The following is a 7,683-nucleotide window of genomic DNA, read 5'->3' on the forward strand; positions in this document are numbered from 1 at the left end:
ATGGTAAAGATTTCAGCTTATTATGGAGACCAGAATAGGAGGACAGTAAATGTAAAGAAGGGGAAGATAAATTTTGCAGAAAGGAGTAGCATGATTTGGGCCTTGGTTCAAGACACACACACACAAATTATAAAAAATGTATTTTAAAATTTGAGTCTCGTTGGGAAAATGTACTATATTTACTAAGACAATAAGACTCTTGTTTATACAGCACTTTCACATCCCAGCTGTTTTTCACAACCCCTTCTGGGCATAGGATGAATGGAACCTCAGAAATTTTGAGTCGTAGAGAGAAAATGACTCAGTCTTGAGGAGGAGCCATAGTTGATAGGTAAGCAGAGCAGCCCCTGTCAGTTGCCTACTCCATGGGCTACTCTAAGCCTGGTTGTGTCTGAGAAGCATTGTATCAATGCCAAGGAATGAATTACAGTTGATCTAAACCAGTCATGGTGATCCTTTTCTTTCTTCCATTAAATAATGTAGGGGTGGGCGCAAGACCCGTTTCTGGACAGTGAGATATAAGGAGAAGATTTGTGAGAAACATAGTTTTCCTGATTAAAGGCAAAAACTATAGGAACAGAAAGTTCTTTTTGCCTCAGCCTCCTGCCTTCCTAGTGCTAGTTGGCCATCTTGTGACTAGGAGACAAGACATGGCTAGCAGACAGAGAATGACAGAACAAAGGCTAGAAAGAACCTAGATTGTTAATTTCCTGTTTGAGTCAACGAACCAGCCCTGGGACTGCCAACCTCTGGACTTCTTGGTAAATAATCCTTAAATATCCTTGTAGTTTATGCCACTGTCAGTTGGTTATTCTACTATTTACAAATGAAAGCAATGTAAATATCCATAGCAAACTAAAGGAAGGACAAGAGAAGTGAAGGCAAGACACAGAGATTAGTTGCAAATGTAAGAAGAGTACAAAAATTAGGTAGAGTCATGAAATCCAAGTCAGGAGATTTGCAAACATGGAGCAAATCGCTGTGGACATCAAGGACAAGGAAGATGGAGAAAATGGTACTTGGATGATAAGAAAGAGGCTTATTGGAAACTTCAACAGAAATATTTTAGTAAAGTAATGGGGTGGATGCCAGACCACATGGAATTGTATACGAAGTGGGTGGAGAGAATATGGAAACATCAGGTGTAATAGATTACGGTGTGGTAACTCTATGTGGAAAGGGCAAAGTGGTGGTCAGAGAATGCTTTCCAGAAGAATCTTCTAAGACTGCAGGGAAGAATGAGAGACTAGACATAGAAAGAAATTGAAATTCAGGGGCTGGCCCTGTGGCCCAGTGGTTAAGTTCGCACGCTCTGCTTCAGTGGCCTGGCGTTTGCAGTTTTAGATCCTGGGCACGGACCTATGCACCGCTTATCAAGCCATGCTGTGGCAGCATCCCACACAGAAGAACTAGAATGACCTACAACTAGCATGTACAGCTGTGTACTGGGGCTTTGGGGAGAAAAAATAAAAAAGAGGAAGAGTGGCAACAGATGTTAGCTCAGGGCCAACCTTCCTCACCAAAAAGCATACAAAAAAGAAAGAAAGAAATTGAAATTCAGTGTGACATTACTTGGGAAGTTGATTTTAAATATTTCTCTTATCTGCATTTTGTAAGTTTTCTACAGTAAATGTGAGTTCTTTTTTATGATGAGAAAGGTATTGATTTAAAATGAATGTCACACTTTTAACAAATGCAAATGATGATAACATTTGTGTCATGCTTTACTAAGTAGAGAGGTCTTACCACAAACTCATATATGTTAAACAACTGGATGTTAATACTTTTCTCACTAAGTAACAACTTGCGGTATGACATTTTTTTTTTTTTTTAAAGCCTTGAATAAAAAAAAGAAGATGATTACAAAATTTACTGTTCTTTTGCTCAGTTATACCAATTCATGAATGAGAAACTGGATGAATTTTAGGGTTTTTTTCTTTGTGTGTTTAGACTAAGCAGGACAAATAAGTTCAAATGAAATCTTATGAAAACAAGAGAATGGACTTCAAGTGTCTATTCCACATCTCAGCTTGGCACAAATCAAAATCGCTTAGTTAAACTGCCTCTTGAAAAACAGGGCCTGTAATGAAAAAGCTGTCAGAAATTTAACAACAGTAGCTCTGCCAGGTGCCTGGATAATGGGAAGGTTGCTGAGTTACAGGAAAAAAAAGGTAAACTTGGGTGAATAACAACCAGAAATGGTAAAAATAATGTTTCATTTTTCTTATCAAGGTTTATACCCAACCTAATCCTAATAGTCTATTTAACATTTATTGAGCCTTAAGAGTATACCTAATAGTAATATAAACCAATTAAAATAAAATCTTCAGGGCAGCTGAGAACCAGCTGCATTGCTAATGATCCCTCTGGGAAAGCTAAACACCAAGGGACAACAGATTCTCCTTGTCTTGCAATACTCTTCTAAGACTCTGATGCCAGAGCCCTTTGGCTTCAGAGGAGGGAATTGTGTAATCTGCTTAATCAGATTTTTGCTTAATAGTTATGTCAGGGTTTAGCCAAGAGAATTAAAAGAGCTCTAATTATTTAATTATATTTAGTTTTCATATATGCCAGAAACTTAGACAATGGAAGTATTTCATGTATTTGTAAGCACTACTCATATTTATTTGAAATACTACGATCATCAAGAAGGTATAAATAGAGAATATGTTAAGGTATTACAATGACTTAAAATACTATTTTTAATTTTTCATATTTACTAATGATCCGGAAATCTACTTTCCATTGGTTCTAAGTAAGTTTCATGCTTGGAAATACATCTTAAGTTATTCACTACATTTGAATATCAAGTGACAAATATTTACTTTCAAAAATTGGTGTTAAGACCACTCTCTGCCTTGGAACAATCTTGGCAGATGGAATACTCGCTACGTATTGTTTACTACCATCATTAGAAAAGCTAATTGTGCATTAGGAAGAGAGTTACATTTTGACTTTATGGCTCCCAATATTAATAGATGCCTTCAAAAATGTCATTATTTAAAGCTCACTTGTTTTTGAAGTGTTTCCAAATCAGATCTGTAAATGTAGAAGAGTGACAAAAATGAAAATCCTATTGCAGATTAATAAACTTGCATTTTTGTAGTTCATAAAAGAAGATCATTTAACCTTGTCTTACTTGTTGCAAATTCAGATATTCATGTTATGAGAGATGGCTCTGTAGCTAAGCAGTAATTGCACATACCTAGATTAGTGGAACCATACATCTTGGCAGTCATTCCTCTATCTCTTTTGCTTTGCTGAAAGATGAATTGAGCTTTGCATAGTTTTCAGATCGTCTGGCACCGTAAACAATGGCATTTCTTAAGGCAAGCGGATGACAACACAGGCTTATTTGGCAGACAACATCTCTTCACATGTTGCTAACTTTGATCAATGGAACACCTTAACTCTCTTTACTAAAACGATTTCTCAAATTTTAAATGCCCTGGGTTAATTAACTATCGTTAATTATTTCAACATTAAATAAGCAGTATGACAGGCTTGAGTTTGGAAAAAATTGATGGTGACCCCATAAAATATTGCTGTTATTAACTATTTTCCGACATACAGGTCTCTGCTCTTTTAACTTCAGCTTAGAAAGACCCTCCTCTGAAGGAACAGTAAGATAATTTTCTGATTAAGCTTTCTTTTTTTAACCTATTATCTCTAAATGAGGAGAGGATGAAAACAAACAAAAAGTTCCTGAGATAAATTACAAAAGTTGTTGGATTAGAATCAGAAGAAATCCAAAGAAATTTTAAAAGACATTAATGTGGTTAACCTTTGCTATTTATGATCATACTTTGGTATGAAATTACTTTCAGTAATGGGATACAGTCTGAATATTCTAAAATTCAATAATCAACATATTCAAAGCTTTTAATTTGGGGAATTTTTTAATAACTTCAAAATGCAATGATTAAATTCATTCAATTTTATTGTAAGTTAGCATAGATACTAGCAAGAAAAAAAAGGAAGTGAAAATTTTAAATGGATTCTGCTTCATCCACTGGTACACACAAGTCAAGAAAATTTCTTTGTTGACTGTTAAACCTTAAAACAGTACTATTTATTTCCATAGAAAGCTGATGGAGGGGGTTACAGGCAGTGTTCTTGAGGCCAAGCAGAGCAGTTAGCTTTTCTCTATTCAGTGACGACAGTCATACACATCCCAGCTAGAAACTGTACCAAGACTATCGGTCATAAGAGGGTAGGTGAAAACAGCCAGGCTATACTAATATATAATTCTACAAAGAAAAACTAAGTCCTCATGGAACCAGGTAAATAGTATCAATACAGTAACATACAATAACTTCATTGATAAATTTTGCTTTATCCTTTGACAAAGATTATGATTATGTTATTTAGTGATTTCATTTGAAGAGGCCAGGATGATTCCTGAAAAAATAACTGATTCTTTATGGTGAATATCATCTCTTAGGCAAGTTACAAGGATAATGTTTTCAATAATAATTCTTATTTATATAGCTTTTCCAACTCTGTATTCACCTTCATGGTCGGAATGCATATACATGGACATCAGAAGAACAAAGAAAATTGCTCTCTCAACTTTGTCATTACTCTGAATAATAAGTACTCTGAAAATTCTTGAATTTAGCACTAAAATGTGTTCCTTACTAAGTTAGAGAAACAGCTTCTGAACCTGGCCAGACAACGCCTGTAACATATTCTCTGTCAATGCTAATATTTTCAATTAAGAGTTTCATGCATAAGTGTTTTTGAGTTTAGATTCCGTACAGTGTTCACAAATGTCTTCTCATCTCCCACATAGAGTAGTTTCTTAACCAGCCTCTGGCTACACTATGCCCAACTGTGTCACATTTTACAAAATCAGTAAACACTAAAGAAAAGAGTAATAAATCATTAGGTTTACTGCCTGCATAACAAATACAAACTTGCAATAAGTTTTAGATCTATGGTTAAGAAAATAGCACTGATCTTGATCTATGCTGTTTATTGGTAAGTCAAAATCTAAACAAACTTAATTCCACTGAATTTATATAAAACACACTTATGGCAAACATCCTCCATTCTTTATCAGCCATGAAAAACTAGAATATATTTAATTTCATATAAAACATTATCATTTTTTCCTTGAGGAATATGGTCTTATTTGTCTTTATAGTCTGAACTCATTCCAAGCAATCATTTCTAACACTTGCCTCTATATTAACTTCACACATTTTATTACATTTCAGGGGGAAATAATTAAATGTTTGTGATAGAGTAAACCTAGTGTATTTTTTAAGTTACTTAGAGGAAAGAAAAAGTCTAAGCTTGAAAGTTGGAAGTTCCATCCACTAATGATCTGTTTCCAGGGAGGTGTCTGAAGTAAGCAGAGAGGGAGGTAGCAATGCGCCCTCAGTTTTCTTCTGATGTTCATTTGCAATCGTAGCCAATCAATGTTGAGGACATCACTAAGCAATCCGGTGCTGTTTGCTTTTAATTGGTAAACTATCTTCCAAAAATAACATCTTCAAGCTTCACAACACTCTAGTCATGGAGCCATTAAAGAATGAATGTCTTTACTGTACGGGAGGACTTCTATGAATAATGAATAGGCCTCTATTTTTTCCTGGGAAACAAACATGTAGTGGCATGTTCGTGGTAATGAACAGTATTGTGGGTGTGTATAGCATAGAAAGGACACTGCATTGCTCTGACTTCTACCTTAATTTAAGTTGATAACTGATTTTGAAACCCCACAGAGGGTCAAACAATCTTATTTGAAACTTGTAACATGCTACCTGGCTTATATGCTGCTTTTATAAGTTTAAAATGATGATTTAGGACAAAAATTGAAGAGATGAAGGATCATGTTACAGTCTCTAAAGGGCAAGACTGGCTTACACAAATTTGAGAGGAAAAGAAAAGAACATTTGAACACAGTATTTAAAGAAACTAGAATTTCATCTTTACCTTAAACTTCACAAAAACATAGTTGAACCATGATTCTCCTGGGCACACATAAGAAGTAGTTTGAGCTGTGCAAAGTATAGTCAGATATAGATATTTGTGCAAGAGATATTTCACAAAATAACTAATGAAAAGTAAGATCTAAGATTTTAAAATGATAATGACCTTGCAATGTGTTTAAAACTATTTGGCTTTTCCTTTAGAAAGATCGTGAAAGGACTTAATGTATTTTGTAAATTACTTCCATAATGATTTCACTTACAAAGAATATAATTTGCTGGTCTATTTTCATAATGAATGAGAGCTTAATGAATCACACATACTTCACCATTCAACAGAAATATAGGACATCAGAGCATTGAATTGAAATATTCATTATAAAAAGTCTTTGGACTTTGGCAAGAAGATTTCTAAAGTTTTTTTCTTTCTGTGTTTCCGGGTAAAACATGTTGCTGTTCAAGTTGACTTAAAGGGTTAGTTAACCATCATGCCAAACAATTTTTCACTGCGATTGGTAGCAGCTCAAATGGAAATTTTATATTTGTGTAATGGTTATGAATTTTCACAGGCCACAAACTCAGGTGGAAGGAATGGAACTTCCTTTATTTTCCTGTAATGGAACTTAATTTCTATTTTAAGTCTCTTTTACTCAGCAGCAGAAAATTTAATCTTGTCCAATTCAAGGTAAATTTAGTCACAGAAGAATTTTTTCAGGCTTATCTCCCTCCCGAGGCAGGGTTCATTTTTTCTACATGGAGATGGTGAGACCTTCAGGCATTGGTGAAAATAGATCATCTAGTTGTTGGTCACTGTTATCCTCTAGGCCGGCATTCTCTGAGATATATAGAGATAGATCTTTTTCCAGTCCCTGACTACATGGTCCACACTACATCCTAGGCTGTGCTAGCCCCCTTCTCACCTAGAATCCTGCAAATACACCAGTGTGTGCAAACTTACCAGTAGTGGTAGCTTTCTTTCTACTAGTCTCTGCCCCTTGGTCAGCTGCACAAGGAAGGTTGGGCTGCCCTCCTACACCTCTCTGCGGTTCTATCACTCCATTTCTGCATCCTTTTTGTATCAGCCTCACTGTACTCCCTCCATTGTAGTACAAGGAAAATCAGACAGAATTCAGGCTACAGTGTCTCCAGACAGAAGAGTCAGAATACACATCTCCACCCCATGGAAGCCCTAATCCTATCAGGGCTCAGCCCACAGAGAGGACACAGGCAAACTCCAACATCTCCAGCTTTCTCTCTTTCCCTTCACCCAGCATTTTTATTTAGAATGGGACAAGAAAATGGCTCCTGCTTCATCTATTTTGCATTCTTTCTAATTTATTGCTTATGGACTATACTACAGAGCTTGCTTCCTTCAAACCTTAGACTTCTTGGAACTAAAAAGTGCTCCTTACTCTTCCAGAAACTTCTAGATCTTATAAATGAAAAGCCATGCCTATCAAGACTGCTGCCCCTGCATTAAGTATAAGAGATTTCTTAGAAATTTAACAGATGAGAATTGATTTGTTTGTTATCTCAGCTGAAAGCATATATACTGACCAAGTGGGTGGAAGTTGTCAGGACAACAAAACATGCTACAGAACAAAAAAAACCAATAATTAATTCTGATATTTTTTAATTGTACATTATGTCACAAAGTAATATGGACAAGGATTTTGAAGGAAATGATAGCTTATATTTATAACATTTTAAACAACTTTAAAAGTGCTTTCCTGCAAACTCTTCA

Source organism: Equus quagga, chromosome 6, assembly GCF_021613505.1.
Source record: "Equus quagga isolate Etosha38 chromosome 6, UCLA_HA_Equagga_1.0, whole genome shotgun sequence".
In the NCBI taxonomy this organism is placed as follows: Eukaryota; Metazoa; Chordata; class Mammalia; order Perissodactyla; family Equidae; genus Equus; species Equus quagga.